The sequence below is a fragment of the Schistocerca piceifrons genome, chromosome 7 (assembly GCF_021461385.2).
Source record: "Schistocerca piceifrons isolate TAMUIC-IGC-003096 chromosome 7, iqSchPice1.1, whole genome shotgun sequence".
Taxonomy (NCBI): Eukaryota; Metazoa; Arthropoda; class Insecta; order Orthoptera; family Acrididae; genus Schistocerca; species Schistocerca piceifrons.
The window spans coordinates 579427769-579445490 of record NC_060144.1 but is presented as its reverse complement, the minus strand read 5'-3'; positions in this window follow the sequence as shown (position 1 = coordinate 579445490).

The window sequence follows — 17722 nt, the reverse complement described above, 5'->3', positions numbered from 1 at the left end:
AGTGGTTAGAAATATTAGAAAAATAGCGAGATGGCTACAAGCTCATTTTACATAGTACATATCCTGACAAAATATTTAAGAAGGTAATAAAAAATACTCATAGTATGGCTGCATGTGGGCATTATATAAAGTATACATATTAATTGAAGGTCTTTAGTTGGATATAAGTGACCGTTATTGCTAACATTGTAGCATCAATTTAAAGTTTTTGGCTCTCAGTGACCTTTTGACATAAATGCTTACACAAACTCCTCGTAGGATGTCATGAAGATTAGAATGCTGGCTCTTATTGTCCTTGGTTATGCAATACTGTGATATGATTACTTAAGAAGACCTAACAGTAAAATCCAGAACTCAATGGCTCCAGGTGGCATTCTATATAGAATACATGCACTTCTTAATAAATAAAACAACTGTAGACAAAATATCAATCAGAGGCCCAAGTAGCTTTCCTATACACATAAATGCTGATCTTAATAGCTACAAAATTTTACAGACATCATATTTGTGGCTCAAAGTGGCCAAGTTCTATAAATATATAATTACTAACCTTAATAACTCAAAAGTGACAAAAATGTTCTTTGAGGGTCACAGTAGCCCTGTTCATACATGAAATAAATGCGTATCTTAACTGCTAATGTCGCAGAAAACATCTTTCTGGCGCAAGGTAGCCTAGTTTTACATAGCATAAACATCAAAGCTAAGAAACTATCATCAAATATCATTTACCTATAGCTTTATATGGCACTCAGAGGCCTATGCATGATTCATAATGAGAATATGTAACTTGCCATGGCTTTCTACAAAAACAAACTACACAAATAGCAGTATTATCTGAAAATAAGTCTCTGTAGTGCCTGTACAAGTACATATTACAAAAGTACAATCATAAAGACACAATAGATATAGGTTGTGTAGCAGCCCCAGGGCTTCACAAAACTGTTTGTTAAATGACCTATGTCTCTGACAATGAGCATATCTACAGGGAAGGATATGGGAATGATTAATAAGGGCAGTGCACTTTATCTGTAAAGAAAATGATTGACAGTTAATTGTCATTTGTCTTGAGTCAAAAACAGCTATGGCCAAAGCAAAGAAAATGGTGATTATAGTATATGCAAGTATAAAGACAACAGTACTAAGACCAATATATCTTAATGACTAGACACATTTAACATGTCACAGTAAATAAAGAGATAAATATACAGAAATGAGGGTGAACTACAGAAATAGTGGAACCAATAAAAGTGATTAATATCATGTAAGAAAGAAACGGCAGTCATGCATGTTAACATATGGAGGCAGTATCATAACCAATCTCATAAGTAATGGTGAAGAAAAAATGTTTTATATGTAAAGCTTATGTGATAGTCTCCCACAAACACTTCCAATTATGTGGCCCAAGACAAGACAGACTTTACTAGAAAGGACACAATGTACACAAAATGTATATTAACAGCCCAGACTATCATTAACAAAAGTCATCAATATGTCAATATAATCCTCATTATTGGACTGCAGCTCATGGCAAGCACACTTGTTAAACACCAATATTCCAACATTATTCCAAAAAAATTGATGCAGCTTAGGGCATGAACACTGATTAAGTATTCCAATAATACTCTTATATCTAACACAAAATGCAGAGAAAAAATATCCTTAATCCTAAATCCACACAGAAAATCTGCTTACTTTGCCTAGTACACTAAGAGGAAAATGATAATAAAGGTTTGCCAGGAACAGTGTGAGAAGTGTCAATGGTATTTAATTCCATATAAGCTTTTTATGTTGTTCTTTCTATGTACTGTATTTCCTGCACTTTCATGTGCATCTGTTTATGAGCATAATGTCTCGTTTGGATACAATGTGACTTTAGTACATTGGTTCTGCAAACTATACAAAATGGATGAGTACATGTTATTGACATGAGTTACAGGGTACATTGATTTCTTAAATCTACATAGGTGAAAGCAAGTAAACTAGCGACATCATCAAGTACAAGAGATATAGCAAATTAGAGCATAAGACTGGACATGAATGAAATATAGCAACATTATAAAGTGCAAAGAGTGACTAACCTAACAAAAGATGTTATAATAATTCATCAGACAATAGCATAAATTTCAGCATAGTATCATAAAAATAGCACATTACATGGTGCCAGTAAAGACAAAATAGCATCAGAAATAAATGATCTTAAGATATATAGAGGCTATATACAAAAAGCACATAAATACTTACTATGAAAAAAATGTTTTGAGTTACTGTTTGTAGCGGTCAGACCACCTAAGGGATGTGATCCGTTGGACACATGTCAAAATAAACGTTGTCTCTTTCAGTCGTTGTTTTCATGTACACCTGTATAAAAACAGAAAAATGTACAACGCCTAAACTTACGGTAAGAGAATCGACCAGCCGGATTTTCCCTACCGTTCACGTCGCCACTTAATAAAATTCTGAATAACCAAGGACACGTGAAAACAAGGCACCAACAGAATTTCTAGAAGCATGGGAAATGCATCAGGTAGAAGGATCTGTGTTTTGTCATATTATGTACACTCATATGTAAATCAGAATAAGCATATGTAAAAGCTGGCAATATAAATACGAACATCTGAAAAAAATTTGGCATTTAGCATAGTTCCTGAACAATAGCAAAAAAAAAAAAAAATTGTACCCAGAGGAACGGCGAAAAATATAATTATAGCAATAGTGTGGTGTCTTCAGAATACAAGATGTCGAACTGAAGACATAATTTTTGTCGCCAAGATTGCTGCATGTTTGTAGCGTAAATAACATAGCTGGTTACACAGAAATTTCGTAGAATACATGACATAAAATTTTCTTTTCGAATTCTTGTTGCTGAAATAAGCGTGCTTTTAATTTCTTTCATTATCGCATCCGTATTCTAGGCTCTAAGACTTAGCTTATTGGTATTTCAGTGGTTTCTCATTATTGTTATATGATGGAAATGGAATTTCACTACATATCATCCAGTTGTTGCATAGCGACAAAAAGAGGTAACAAATAGACAAATTCAGTGCATCATTGTCAAAATCATGTGTAACGTCGCAGTCCGAGAAAGCAAAATCGTATGAAAAGTAATTTATGTGATGGCAGAATCTTCTATGTTGTATTTATATAGCGCAATATAAGTGATCCAGATCTGTGTTTGGCTTGTCAAAATATTTTTGAGAAAGAATGTAGATGTCATTAGTTTCGGAAATCGACATTTTGAAATAAATATGCATGACAGTTTGGTGCTGGTGGTATTGAGCCCTGGTTGTGTTACTGTTAACTGCTTTGCTACTGATGATTTGGCGGCTAATTTCATAGGATGCGTGCACTCCTGTTGAATCAGATTGGCTTCGCGGGTGAAAGGAAGTGTCTTTGACGTCAGTGTTCTTGATATATGCGGGGCAGAGTTTTGTTTTGTTCGGCGTAGCGCTACATTGCTTTATAGTTGGCTGTGGCATTCGGCTGTGCGGCCCCTCGGTATTGTAACCGCGCCGCTGCAGGTTTCAAGGATGGCATGGCACTCTACTTGTCGCAGGTATCATACTCCGACTGTTCGTGGCCTCTATGCTTTCAATAGGCTGTACTACCGATGGAACTTGATCTTGAATAACACGTAACAGTTGAGGAATCTCAATGTTATCGGAGCTGCTATCAGTTTGTATAGGATAGCTGTGCGGGGTCGCATATCGGTATCCTTGTGTGTGCTTGTATTAAATAAACGGTGAATTGAATATGAAATATATTCTTCCCCCTGCGTAGTCTATTGCAAAAATAATTTGGAACTGTTTTTGGCGTTATTCTGACTGGCTCTCTCGTTAGATAGCAGTGCTTGATCGTAGATAATAAAATCATTTTCACATAAAATGACATCTGCATATATACCGGTCTTCTGAATATGCTTCCTAAGACGTTGCTTTCGTGGCTTACGCTTTTCTGTACACGTGCTGAAAGTATTTCTCTGAGAGGTTTCACAAATTTTAATTGGAATATCACCCATATTTCCTGACAATATAAGGTCAACTGTGCCAGAAGATAATTTTTTATGAAAGCTGCTGCTAATTGTAGTTCTCAAACGGAATCAGAATGAATATGCTGTTCGTTAAAATTAGACGTGGGCTGTTGAAATAAATTAGAACTATTGTGACCACCATTCTTACTGGCTGTGTCATCAGATCGGGCTCGCTTATTGTCAATAATAAAACTCTGTGTGGTCAAAATAACATCTGCATCCGTGCTGAAATTCTGAATGTGACTTCCACGAAGTTGCTGTGTTTTATTTTTTTGTAGTAATCGACATCGTCTTCTTGTAGCTGTTAATTTTGCGTTCTGACTGTAGGTTGTCATGAGGGTACTTATCTGGTTTCAAAGAGATGAACGGAATGGTGATACATTGCGTGGTTTCACAGGAATCCTTAGCAATAGTAGATCGAAAAAAAGTGTTGTTAGAAAAATTTTGCTTCTCAGAATGGGCTGCTAAGTATGTCATACGGCTGTGAGGGGTGTACACAGTTTGTTTTTGCACAGTATTAGTTGCACAATCCAAAAATTCAGTGTAAGGGAAATCGTCTTTTCCTTCAAAAAATTTAGCGTTGTGACGCAGTGACAGTCTAATATTTCTGGTATGCGTCACGAAAGGGAACAAACTCTGTTCTGTGTTGAGACTGAATGTGGCGTCTGGTGTTTGATTGTTCGCATTATTAATCTGCGAGAAATAAAAGTTATTTGTTGAGGACTGATTTTGCTGTATGAATCTGGTTTGCAAATCTATCGGTGGGGAATAACATTTATCAACAGAAAGGCTGACTGAAGCAAAAGTGCTTGCACGCGATGAAGCGGAAAGCTGTGGTGTGAACGGAAGGTTTTAATGATGAAAGGCGGAACTGTGTGTACCATTTTTGGGTTGACCGAAAACTTCTTTACTGTTAGTGTCATCATGCTTAATGCGGGGCTTGATAACTTTGCTATTAACTGTTTCAGACTGCGTGGGTGGCTCAAATGTGCGGTCACGTGCCTCCCTCCAGACGGTATTGTCGTCAGTATCAACGGAATGTAATAAAATTTCTAACGTGGAAAACGTAGCCTTGTTATCAGATTTGTTAGGCACAATTTCTTCATTTATTTTTTCCGAGATTATCAAACTGCTGTCGCTGACGGTAACGTCGAAGGAAAGACTGACAACGTCATGCTGCTTAATGAAGGTCATGATTAATTTCTCAGTAAAACATTGCTCTGTATTATCGATGTGTCTTTCAATAATGTGAGGTTTGCGACGTGACAACGTCTGTAAAGGGCTCTACGCAACTATTTTCAGCGCCCTTAATATTTGTGTCTACCTGTTCGAAACGGTTACCAGTCGTTTCTGTGTACGATTTAAGTTCGTCACGTTTGTTTGGAAAATTGTTCATTGAAGTGAGTAAGTGATACATTTACCTGAGTCTTGGTGTCATCTAGAAGTTCTCGTATGCTGGAAAACTGTTCATCCCTTTTATTAAATCGTTCATCGATCTGAATAAACTGTTCAACCACCATATGCATGAGAGTTTGAAGCATCGCTTCTGTATTACTCTGAAATGGTACGTCAGGTGTCACCTGTATTGTCCTTTGTGCTGTGCAGACATCATAAGCAACTATAGACTTCTCGTTTGTTGTATTGTCTACATCATTACTGCTACTGGAATCTAACGGGTTTTCAAAAACAGACTGAGTACATTCCACAACTGTGTCCTCTGACATACTATAGGCAATCTGATTAACTGTGTGAAAAGTAGGTAAATAACTGACCTCCTTCGGTAAATAGTCAAGCTTTGAATGGTGCTCGTCAGCCATGCGCAGATCAGCATGGTCCGCAATACCGTCTGGTTACCAGTCGAATTAGTGGGTGAAATTATGGTGTCAGGAATTTTTCATTATTGGGAGAAGTGAAACTCACATTTTCTGTGGTGCTTTTCAGCTGTTGTGCCGCAGAGTGGTCACTATTATTCTCAACATTATTGTCAATAATAGGAAAATCTATTTCGAAATCTCTAATTGTCAGACTACGCGCCGGAACCTTAACACTTTTCCATGGCGTCGTAAATGAAATACTGGGTACAAAGTCAGAGACATAAATATTGAACGATGAAATCATTGGAAAAGAAGGTGGAGCATGAAAACTGTGGAAAAATTTATAAAGTAAACTGCGTTTGCGGCAAAAAAAAAAAAAAGAAAAGAAATGTAACTAGTTATTGCTACAGAGTGATTGAGAACACATAATATGTATCTGATTAATATCAAAGAATACACAAAGCGAACGACTGGCAGAACTGTCGCCGAGTGTAACGTTTTATTAAAAAGATTTTTTGTGTTTTGTTTGCCAATGACATTCAGTACGTAATGTTTGTACAACGCAAATTTACTCTCTGATGTATTGTTGCGCAGATAATGTGCTTAATTAGTTTTACTGTAATAAAAAAATTAAACAACTTACTCTGGAAAATCAGCAATGGTGCCCACATTGAAGCTGTTACAAACATTAATACTTTTCTCATTCTTGCATATTAATATTTTTCTGAATCTGATTGAACAATTATTTCTTTTTAAAAAAATACTCGTAGAATTTAAACAAACACGACATGGAAGAGAATGAGGTACTGATAACGGGATATGCTTAGACCGAATACTTCAGTTCGAAAATTACTTTCAAAATATTGTTTCCCCTTCACAAAAACCAATAAGAAAATTTTTACATTAACTTGAAAATCAGTGAATTTCTCAATTGTTCTACAATTCTCACTTACTGACGTAATTAGAAATATTAGGATTGCTACATGAGAAAAGGCCTTACATCGTTTGACAAAGTAGATTCGAAAATGAACTTGTCTGTATCAGGATTACAAAACACACAAATTATTACAAATCGGGTATACCTAATTAACCTATTCATTAAATCTGATGGCAAATACTTTTTTCCTGCATTCAAGGGTCAGTACTTTAAAAATAAGGAAAATCCACATTGCGTTGCTGTCCACTTGAAACTAAATATACAAAATCTCATTACCTTACAAAACTATATTATGCCACGTCCAAAGGCCAACAGCTAAATTCTGAAGCTAGCCATCAGCTTTAAGTCTTACATCCTACATTTAATAGAGTACAACGGCAACTGCTACTGCGTTCTGCGCGCCCTTACTTACAATCGATTCTGCCACTCAAGCAACATCTTTGGTTCAGTGGTGTCAACGATACAATCTCTTCTACACGTGATAACCATTTCATGTCATCTTTCGTGAAATATGTCAGAAAATTGGGCTCCACATGCAAGTGGATCCATCACGCCTTTATTGACCTCTTGTATCAGGACACAAGGAGGTCGTGGTTGGGTTTTCGATTTTGTTGTGGATGAACTTTTGCGTCCGTCCTTCATATCACCTTCAGCATAGTGACCACATCATTTGCGATCTGTGTGCCCTCATGGCCAGTGGTAGTCGTTGTTCACTTTGTATCGGAAGTCTGACTTGTAAGATGTTCTCGGCACCTCAGTAGCAGATGAAATATTGTTGGTATGTTCGCGCTGGTCACCTTGAACATTTTTTGTTTATTCGGCGCCGCGAACGTATTGTTCAGTGGAGTAAAAAGGGCAAACTGCCATTACTTCTGTTGCTATAGTTATGCTGTCCATTTCCGTTCGTCGTTGATTGATTTCCAAAATGTCTTGTTGTGCTCCAGTTCTGTTGGCAAAGTATCGGTGTCAGAGATGACGTGGGCTCCTCTAACTTTTGGAGTTCTATTATTAATGAATCCGTGGAAATACTACTGCCTGCCGGAGAGTCTCCTATTAATTGTGACGGCGTTTATCCATTGAATTCGGCAAGGAAGATAATCGAATTGCGCCAGTATCTCCTGAAGAAAGCCAGAAGACTCTGCGCCGAAATATTGTGGCAGGAAGTTACAAACATCCGGCAGTTCTCCCGAAATTTTGTGGAACAATGAATATCTTTATTTCTGTTCACTGAAGACGCTATTGATTCTACGATAATACACAACTAATTTCACAATAATACGATGTACACACACACACACACTAGAACAATCTAGCAGCGCTAGTCCATCTTGCTCACATGACACAAACGTCTGTACCGAAGCAACAAACTTTTTCAAATTACATTTGTTAATTACAAGACAATATTTTCCATAATAGGCAAGCTGAACCTAGAATTGCTTTGAAAGAGCGATTGGTGGCAAGCAACTTCAAAAGGAAGTAATAAAATGTACTTCTTTATTTTCCAACTTGCGTTCACTTCCATTGTGGAAGACATCTCTTTTCCGCACAAAACATTTTGGGCAGTTCGTCAAAGTAGGTTTTCTTTGTAATTCTGTCTCCATCCAAATATGTTTTGACAATGCAATTGAAATGCCAACGATTGGAATCACTATAATATGAATGAACTGAAATCCTCTTACCTCATTTATCTTCTTAATTGTCCTGTCACCGTTAAGCTGTTACATAATATGATTATATGTGACTACAGTATAGTTGTGTATATTTTTGTATTTATGAAAAAAGCAAAAAGGAAAATGAAAGCTGATCTTAAATTACATATAAAATACCAGTGAACAGTTAATTTTTAATCTCTTAATCATGTTTCGTTTATATACCGCACATTCTTTACACGATATAAATAACAATTTAATTTCTGAAATAAAAAACCTTTAATGCGCATTACTGGCAGGGTTAAGTCAAATAATAACTCTGAAATACAAACGAGTTTGGCCAGGTTGTTTATTAATTTTAGAGACAACACAACAAGACGACAGTATTGCTATGCATACGTTAATCAGTGTACGTACCAATAAGCTTACGAAGCAAGAGTACTCTAAATAATGATGGCTAAGATATTTTATAATTTGCACTAAAGACACAAGAAAGATAACGGCGGAAGTGATTTCAAAACTCGTGTTCATTGCTCTTTGGAAATTATCGACATAGGCGGTTCCCGGTTCACATATTTACTTGGTACTACAACAGGAAAGAGTACAGTAGAGAACTGCATCAAACCAGTTTCGGACTGCAGGCCGAAACAAAAAGAACCATTTCTACACTCCTGGAAATGGAAAAAAGAACACATTGACACCGGTGTGTCAGACCCACCATACTTGCTCCGGACACTGCGAGAGGGCTGTACAAGCAATGATCACACGCACGGCACAGCGGACACACCAGGAACCGCGGTGTTGGCCGTCGAATGGCGCTAGCTGCGCAGCATTTGTGCACCGCCGCCGTCAGTGTCAGCCAGTTTGCCGTGGCATACGGAGCTCCATCGCAGTCTTTAACACTGGTAGCATGCCGCGACAGCGTGGACGTGAACCGTATGTGCAGTTGACGGACTTTGAGCGAGGGCGTATAGTGGGCATGCGGGAGGCCGGGTGGACGTACCGCCGAATTGCTCAACACGTGGGGCGTGAGGTCTCCACAGTACATCGATGTTGTCGCCAGTGGTCAGCGGAAGGTGCACGTGCCCGTCGACCTGGGGCCGGACCGCAGCGACGCACGGATGCACGCCAAGACCGTAGGATCCTACGCAGTGCCGTAGGGGACCGCACCGCCACTTCCCAGCAAATTAGGGACACTGTTGCTCCTGGGGTATCGGCGAGGACCATTCGCAACCGTCTCCATGAAGCTGGGCTACGGTCCCGCACACCGTTAGGCCGTCTTCCGCTCACGCCCCAACATCGTGCAGCCCGCCTCCAGTGGTGTCGCGACAGGCGTGAACTGAGGGACGAATGGAGACGTGTCGTCTTCAGCGATGAGAGTCGCTTCTGCCTTGGTGCCAATGATGGTCGTATGCGTGTTTGGCGCCGTGCAGGTGAGCGCCACAATCAGGACTGCATACGACCGAGGCACACAGGGCCAACACCCGGCATCATGGTGTGGGGAGCGATCTCCTACACTGGCCGTACACCACTGGTGATCGTCGAGGGGACACTGAATAGTGCACGGTACATCCAAACCGTCATCGAACCCATCGTTCTACCATTCCTAGACCGGCAAGGGAACTTGCTGTTCCAACAGGACAATGCACGTCCGCATGTATCCCGTGCCACCCAACGTGCTCTAGAAGGTGTAAGTCAACTACCCTGGCCAGCAAGATCTCCGGATCTGTCCCCCATTGAGCATGTTTGGGACTGGATGAAGCGTCGTCTCACGCGGTCTGCACGTCCAGCACGAACGCTGGTCCAACTGAGGCGCCAGGTGGAAATGGCATGGCAAGCTGTTCCACAGGACTACATCCAGCATCTCTACGATCGTCTCCATGGGAGAATAGCAGCCTGCATTGCTGCGAAAGGTGGATATACACTGTACTAGTGCCGACATTGTGCATGCTCTGTTGCCTGTGTCTATGTGCCTGTGGTTCTGTCAGTGTGATCATGTGATGTATCTGACCCCAGGAATGTGTCAATAAAGTTTCCCCTTCCTGGGACAATGAATTCACGGTGTTCTTATTTCAATTTCCAGGAATGTATTATTATATGGAGAAGTGTTTCTCGCCAATGACAGAACACACAACAAGCGTGAAACACTAATACAAATTGCCATATGACACACACATTGCACATACTACGATGGAATATACACTACTGGCCATTAAAATTGCTACACCACGAAGATGACGTGCTATAGACGCGAAATTTAACCGACACGAGGAAGATGCCGTGATATGCAAATGATAAGCTTTTCAGAGCATTCACACAAGGTTGGCGCCGGTAGTGACACCTACGAGGTGCTGACGTCAGGAAAGTTTCCAACCGATTTCTCATACACAAGCATCAGTCGACCGGCGCTGCCTGGTGAAACGTTGTGATGCCTCGTGCATGTAGGAGAAATACGTACCATCACGTTTCCGTCTTTTTAAAGGTCGGATTGTAGCCTATTGCGATTGCGGTTTATTGTATGACGACATTGCTGCTCGCGTTGGTCGAGATCCAATGACTGATAGCGGTATGGAATCGGTGGGTTCAGGAGGGTAACACGGAGCACCGTGCTGGATCCCAACGGCCTCGTAACACTAGCAGTCGAGGTGACAGGCATGTTATCGGCATGGCTGTAACGGATCGTGCAGCCACGTCTCGATCCCCGAGTCAACATATGGGGACGTTTGCAAGACAACAACCACCTGCATGAACAGTCCGACGACGTTTGCAGCAACATGGACTATCAGCTCGGGGACCATGGCTGCGGTTACCCTTAAACTGCATTCGATCCCTGCTGAACTCTACATTTCAGCAGGATAATGCACGACCGCATGTTGCAGGTTCTGTACGGGGCTTTCTGGATACAGAAAATGTTCGACTGCTGCCCTGGCCAGCATATTCTTCAGATCTCTCATCAATTGAAAACGTCTGGTCAATGGTGGCCTAGCAACTGGCTCGTTACAATACGCCAGTCACTACTCTTGATGAACTGTGGTATCGCGTTGAAGCTGCATGGGCAGCTGTACCTATACACGCCATCAAAGCTCTGTGTGACTCAATGCCCAGGTGTACGAGGTGTGGCTAGAAAAAAACCGGACTAGTACTGGTGAAACAATAAAACGAATGCAATAAGGCTGAAAGTCGCGTGGCCTGTCACGTGACTCTCGCTCCGCCTACTGCTCGAGTTTCATCTGCCTCCTGCACTCAGTCTGCCCGTGGCGTCTGTTTTAAGTAGTTGACGTTTTATCTGTGCGTCGGAAAATGTTGAGTGTACAGAAAGAACAGCGTGTTAACATCAAATTTTGTTTCAAACTAGGAAAATCTGCAAGTGAAACGTTTGTAATGTTACAACAAGTGTACGGCGATGATTGTTTATCGCGAACACAAGTGTTTGAGTGGTTTAAACGATTTAAAGATGGCCGCGAAGACACCAGTGATGACACTCGCACTGGCAGACCATTGTCAGCAAAAACTGATGCAAACATTGAAAAAATCGGTAAACTTGTTCGACAAGATCGCCGTTTGACAATCAGAGCAGTGTCTGAGTTAACAGGAGTTGACAAGGAAAGTGTTAGGCAGATTCTTCATGAAAGTTTCAACATGAACGAAGTGTGTTCAAAAATGGTTCCAAAGTGTCTCACAATTGAACAGAAGGAACGCCGAAGAATGATTTGTTCTGACATCCTGGAAAACATTGAAAGTGATCCCACCTTCTTACAAAATGTTATTACTTGCGATAAATCGTGGTTTTTTACTTACGATCCCGAAACTAAACGCCAATCGATGCATTGGAAAACTCCTGGTTCTCCACGACAAAAAAAAAAAAAGCACGAATGTCAAAATCGAAATTCAAGGCAATGATGATTGTTTTTTTTTTGACATCAAAGGGATTGTGCACATTGATTGGGTACCAGAGGGACAAACAGTGAATCAGCATTACTACATTAGCGTCCTGGCTACCCTACGTGAGCGAGTACGGAGAAAACGGAACGATTTGTGGAGAAAAAAGTCATGGATCCTTCACCAAGACAACGCCCCAGCTCACAGTGTGTTGTCAGTGAAGACGTTTTTGGCAAAACACAACATTCCCATCTTAGATCATCCACCCTACTCACCTGATTTGGCCCCCTGTGAATTTTTTCTTTTCCCTAAAGTCAAGTCAGCTTTGAAAGGAACTAGATTTGAGACTGTTGAAGCAGTAAAAGAAAAAGCGACGGAAGTAATGTATGGACTTACCGAAAATGATCTGCAGCATTGCTATGAACAGTGGAAAATTCGTATGGAGCGGTGTAGAGACCGAGGAGGAGAGTACATTGAAGGAGATAACATGAAATTGTAAATAATTGTAAATAAATGTTTTTTCCAGCATCAGTCCGGTTTTTTTCTAGCCGCACCTCGTATCAAGGCCGTTATTACGGCCAGAGGTAGTAGTTCTGGGTACTGATTTCTCAGGATCTGTGCACCCAAATTGCCGAACCAGAAGTATCTCTACAGACCAGTCGCCTAGTTCAAAGTCCTGCGTCTGTTTCACTAGCCTCACCAGAGGCCAATGTGTTGTGACAGAAAACCGGTTATGGCGAACGCACAACAAGAAGACGCAAGTCAGCAAGCCGGAGCAGATACTGGATACATGATCTGTTGTATTTAAAGCTTTCCAGTGAAATCTCATAATGACGGTAATTAAGCTACGACGTGCGTGTCTTCCTTATTCATTCACAGATCAGGAAGCGTTATTTTAACAGTTCCTCGTCTCCACTGTTGTATCTGTCTTTCAGCAGGATGTTCTCCATTCTCGGCTGACCTCCATCGCCTCTTTAACATTCATCAATTTTTGTGACATCCTACATCACAGTACATGTCCACTCCTCACTCTCTCATTCGTCCCAGGCAGTTAATTTTGCTTCAATGATCCTACACTGCAGGCAATTTCTTCGCAACATACGTTCCAACGCAGATACTTTCCTCATTCTTAGCGTTTCCACCATAATTATATATATACCTGCGGGCCCCGCGAGCACTCAGAAGTGCTGCAACACGACGTGTCTTGGACTCGACTAATGTCTGAAGTAGTTCTGGAGGGAACTTACACCATGAATCCTGCAGGGCTGTCCATAAATCCGTTAGAGTACGAGGGGGTGGAGATCTCATCTGAACAGCACGTTCCAAGGCATTTCAGATACGCACAATAATGTTCATGTCTGGGGAGTAGTTTGGTGGCCAACGGAATTGTTTAAACTCAGAAGAGCCACTCTGTAGCAATTCTGCATGTGTGGGGTGTCGCATTGTCCTGCTGAAATTTCCCAAGTCCGTCGGAATGCACAATGGACATGAATAGATGCACATGATCAGACAAGATGCTGACGACCTGTCAGCCTCGTATCTAGACGTATCAGGGGTCCCATACCAATCCAACTGCGCACGCTCCACACCACTGCAGAGTTTCCACCAGCTTGAACGGTCCCATGGTGACATGCAGGGTCCATTGATTCATGAGGTTGTCTCCATACTAGTACACGGCCACCCGCTCGATACAATTTGAAATGAGACTCATCCGACCAGGCAACATGTTTCGAGTCACCAACAGTCCAATGTCGGTGCTGACGGGCCCAGGCGAGGCGTAAAGCTATGTGTCGTGCAATAATCAAGGGTACACGAGTGGGCCTTCGGCTCCGAAAGCCCGTATCGGTATTTCGTTGAATGGTTCGCACGCTGACACTTGTTGATGGCCCGGCATTGAAATCTGTAGCAATTTGTGGGAGGCTTGCACTTCTGTCACATTGAACGATTCTCTTCAGTCGTCGTTGATCCCGTTCTTGCAGGATCTTTTTCCGACCGCAGCGATGTCGGAGAGTTCATTTTCTATCGGATTTATGATACTCACGGTATACTCGTGAAGTGGTCGTACGGGAAATCCATCAGCTCATCGCTAACTCGGAGATGCTGTGTCCCATCGCTCGTGCGCCGAGTATAACACCAAGTTCAAATTCAGTTAAATCTTGACAACCTGCCATTGTAGTAGCAGTAACCGATCTAACAACTGCGCCAGACCCTTATTGCCCTATATAGGCGTTGCCGACTAAAGCGCCGTATTCTGCCTGTTTACAAATCTCTATGTTTGAAAACGCATGTCCTTGCAGTATCTTTGGCGCTTCAGTGAAGCGCCAAATAATAATATGGTAGGTGTTCCTTCTGACGACCAACTGATCAATTCAGTGCGAATGCACTCCACGATCGAATGCATAGGGGAATCGACAAAGAAACGAGTGTACTGAGGATAATGGGCAAAACACCACTAAATCAGTAGTGTGTGGGTAAGTTAGAAATTTGGGTGTGACCGGAGGGGCGCAAGGGTAGTCCGTGCAGTGGCCATGACCCGTGTGTCTGGATGGCTCAGAGGTCAGTGATTTGCATAGTAGGCAAAAGGCGCAGGTTTGAATCCCGTCAAGTACAAATTTTCCACTTTCCCCCTTGATTTCAATTAGGACCTACTGGCCCCTAATATCATTGCGTTAGATCTCGACCACAATTCTTTCCTCTATTACTCTAAGAAGTAGTCGTCAATCTGAAAGTTCATTACAGTTTCAACAATTTACCCCCAACCATATTTCTAAATTGTCCAAATATTTTTTTCTCTTTTTTCCACTTTTCATTATTCATTGCCATGTAAGGGAGCAGACAAAACAACTTTAGTTTCTTCTGAATTCATTTTGCTGCGAATAAAGCATTCCCATTCTAGAAAAGCTCATTTAACCGTACATATTCTGCTGCTAATTTCCTACTGAATGCTTCATTTTTCTGTCTCCAAACGTCCTAAAATCCTAAAAGATGTTACTCGTTCCAATTTGTTTCATTGCAAATACAGTTTGACAAAATTTTCATGTTTGTGGACTTATTTTTAACCCCAGCCGTTTCCCCATATTTACTACCCTCCCCTGCATATAATGTAGTTCTTCCTCTCATTTCTCCAGCGCTGTTTGCTTAGCTTCGTTCTTAACTGTATTAATCCTTTCTCTTCCTTTCGATACGAGTCTTGCTTTTTGTAATGCCTTGCTTGTCAGTTTCTCAGCATAAATGTTGACAGGCGTTGGTGACATACAGTACCTCCTCTAATGTCTGTCGCTTTTGTGTCATCATCGCTAATACATTATCTTGTACACAGTTCGCTTATGTATACCGTTCTTCCACTGTACAACAAAATCTTCCGAAGTTTTCAGGAGGTCAACCAAACAGATGCATACACTCCTGGAAATTGAAATAAGAACACCGTGAATTCATTGTCCCAGGAAGGGGAAACTTTATTGACACATTCCTGGGGTCAGATACATCACATGATCACACTGACAGAACCACAGGCACATAGACACAGGCAACAGAGCATGCACAATGTCGGCACTAGTACAGTGAATATCCACCTTTCGCAGCAATGCAGGCTGCTATTCTCCCATGGAGACGATCGTAGAGATGCTGGATGTAGTCCTGTGGAACAGCTTGCCATGCCATTTCCACCTGGGGCCTCAGTTGGACCAGCGTTCGTGCTGGACGTGCAGACCGCGTGAGACGACGCTTCATCCAGTCCCAAACATGCTCAATGGGGGACAGATCCGGAGATATTGCTGGCCAGGGTAGTTGACTTACACCTTCTAGAGCACGTTGGGTGGCACGGGATACATGCGGATGTGCATTGTCCTGTTGGAGCAGCAAGTTCCCTTGCCGGTCTAGGAATGGTAGAACGATGGGTTCGATGACGGTTTGGATGTACCGTGCACTATTCAGTGTCCCCTCGACGATCACCAGTGGTGTACGGGCAGTGTAGGAGATCGCTCCCCACACCATGATGCCGGGTGTTGGCCCTGTGTGCCTCGGTCGTATGCAGTCCTGATTGTGGCGATCACCTGCACGGCGCCAAACACGCATACGACCATCATTGGCACCAAGGCAGAAGCGACTCTCATCGCTGAAGACGACACGTCTCCATTCGTCCCTCCATTCACGCCTGTCGCGACGCCACTGGAGGCGGGCTGCACGATGTTGGGGCGTGAGCGGAAGACGGCCTAACGGTGTGCGGGACCGTAGCCCAGCTTCATGGAGACGGTTGCGAATGGTCCTCGCCGATACCCCAGGAGCAACAGTGTCCCTAATTTGCTGGGAAGTGGCGGTGCGGTCCCCTACGGCACTGCGTAGGATCCTACGGTCTTGGCGTGCATCCGTGCGTCGCTGCGGTCCGGTCCCAGGTCGACGGGCACGTGCACCTTCCGCCGACCACTGGCGACAACATCGATGTACTGTGGAGACCTCACGCCCCACGTGTTGAGCAATTCGGCGGTACGTCCACCCGGCCTCCCGCATGCCCACTATACGCCCTCGCTCAAAGTCCGTCAACTGCGCATACGGTTCACGTCCACGCTGTCGCGGCATGCTACCAGTGTTAAAGACTGCGATGGAGCTCCGTATGCCACGGCAAACTGGCTGACACTGACGGCGGCGGAGCACAAATGCTGCGCAGCTAGCGCCATTCGACGGCCAACACCGCGGTTCCTGGTGTGTCCGCTGTGCCGTGCGTGTGATCATTGCTTGTACAGCCCTCTCGCAGTGTTCGGAGCAAGTATGGTGGGTCTGACACACCGGTGTCAATGTGTTCTTTTTTCCATTTCCAGGAGTGTATATTCGTGTTAACGTCTCGCTTTCTTTGTCTTAAAATTCTTAAACTTCCAATAGCACCACTATTTCTTCTTCCGAATCCAGATGAGATCTTCGTATAATTTTGCCAATTTTTCTTCCAATTTCTTTTATTGCAGGCATACACATCCTCTTTGTAATATGACGTATGGAAGTAATAATTCTACAATCTTGATATTTTTTGGCGGCGATGGTTCTTACATAACGTGATCTGTACAAGTAAATTTAAATCCCACGACTGCTATATGTCATTCATTTTCCTACTTTTCTGCTCTTCCGAAGGCTGTATGCGATGGTCACACAGTCCCTTGAGCCTAAGCCCAGGTGTCTGTCCTGTAGTCACTCTACTGTTATAATCTGAAATGTAAATCCAAAACCTGAACCGCAAACTGTTGCCAGACGAAGTTCTGTTTAACGTTTAGGGTCTTGATAGCCTTATCTTCAACAAGGTGGTCATCCGTCATGGTTTCTTTTCTTTTCTTTACTTTTCTTTTGTATTTCTTTCCCCGGCAGTCACAATGTTTGTACCTCTGTCCTGAAGTTTTGTAAAGGTAATCTAGGACCCGTTTTATCCCAGATT